Raw genomic sequence first — 2,047 nt, 5'->3', positions numbered from 1 at the left:
TACTAAACCTATAAATATATGCACATAGATCTATTTCCCTATCCTCAAATATAAATATATTTGCATATGTACATGCCTTTCTTTAGACCTCTATAAATGCCCTTTGCCTCCTAGCTCAAGATATTCCTGTTGACAAGCCACTTGGAGCTATGCTGATAGAGCCAGAGCCTTGGAGCTGGAAAAGCCATGTGGAGACCCACGCCAGGGCTGAGATGCTCCCATTGCCACTGCATCCAGAAGACGTTCCACCCACTGGCCTGTGATCTTCCTGCACTTGGTGTCATTGCAGGTGCTGTGTGAGTCTGAAGAGGAATTTATAGATTGGTGTTAGACAAATGGGCTAATATTGCACTTATGGACTTGAACTTGACTGGGCTAGGATGTTTTCTTAATAGACAATTGCTCTTTCATATAAAGCTCTTTCTTATACACGAGTGACTATAAATTTGTTTCTCTAGTCAACCCTAACACACAAATAGAAATAAATGGGCACGGAAATAACGAAAGCAAATATGGCACAATGACAATGAATGAACCTGCATGCGGGGGTGGAGCCCTGGTGGCATAGTGGTTACAGGCTGGGCTGTCACCCGCCAGGCTGTCTCCTCTCCTAACTAGTCTCAGAAACTCACGGGCCGGTTCAACCCTGTCCCAGGTCGTCACTGCCAGTCAGAATCCACTCGATGGCAGTGATAAGATATGAAGGATAGGTGGGTAATTACAGGACTACTCCTTCAACTTCTCTAAGAGTTTGAAGGGTTTAAAAATAAATTAAAAAAGAAAAACTAAAAAGATATTTGCTTCAGGCGTTTAGATTGCGTACTTCCTAGAGGCAAGAATATGATCTCATGCACTTTAGGATTCTCAGATTCATCTTTGGACTCTTAACCTTTTAGCAAATTCCTAGGTTCATGACCATGAAGACCATTTATTATTTCAAAGGTGGGAAAAAAAAACCAATGGATAATTCTGGATTGTGAAGGAAATTAAAACACACACACACACACACACACACACACACACACACACTCACACCTATAGGAGCCCTGATGGTGTAGTGGTTACCCGTTGGACTGAGACCCGCATGGTCAGCAGTTCAAAGCCACTAGCTGCTCCTTGGGAGCAAGACTGCACTTTCTGCTCCTGTAAATAGTACAGTCTCAGAAACCCACGGGGGTTGTTATGAGGCAGCATTGACTTGATGGTAGCCAGAGTACATGCGTGTGCGCGCGCACCCCCCTCCCACCGCCCCACATTTATAGTGGCTTTTCTACGCTTGTAGGGTGCTTCTCTTAGGAAGAGGGCTGCATGGCAGCCAGCACCCAGACATCCAGAGGCCGGCGTGTAGTCCGAAGCCTCTGTCCATGTTGCTGAGGGAAATGGTCATGTCCCACGTGCAGGGCGGTCACCTCCAGAGCACCAGCTGGAGCTCAGTCCATGTTCTGTGGAAGACGACCCTGTGCCATGAATGGAAAGTCAGCCCACCTGCAGAATTTTGGCAAGGTGGGAATGGGCAGGAGTACCCCCCAAATTGGCTGTGAGGCCATCTCGTTGTCTTCATTTGTCACCAGGGGGTGGCAGGACATTTCTTTTCTTTCTTACTTTTTCAAGCAAGGGCTTCTAATGTGCCTTCCTTTTTAAAAAGGGGCTATGTGAATGAACCTCCCAAACACGCCGCTAAGGGAGGCAAGCCAGACACCAAAGGACAGGCAGTGTACAGTCCCCGAGCTGGCGGGACCTCTGCTCAGATACTCCCCAACGGCTACCTGAGTGGAGCCGGTGCCTAAAGCGCGCTGCTGGCCCGCGCCTGAGGCCCACACTCGGGCTCTGTTGACCACGGTGACCTCTCTTCATGGGTCTTCTTACTCTTTGGGAGGAACTTGGACCGTGCTTCACCTGTTAGGCTGGCTTAGAATGCTCCAACGCCTTCTTCCCCTACAAATAAACCGTGCCTGCAGCCTCAAGACTCAAGGGGGGTGGCAGTGAGGAGCCCCCCATGTCACCCTGGTGCTCAGAGGATTCCTTCTGATCAGACACCCCTGCACAC

Source organism: Echinops telfairi, unplaced genomic scaffold, assembly GCF_000313985.2.
Source record: "Echinops telfairi isolate 266 unplaced genomic scaffold, ASM31398v2 ScPeMD7_18;HRSCAF=68, whole genome shotgun sequence".
NCBI lineage: Eukaryota > Metazoa > Chordata > Mammalia > Afrosoricida > Tenrecidae > Echinops > Echinops telfairi.
Note: the sequence above shows the minus strand (reverse complement) of the source record.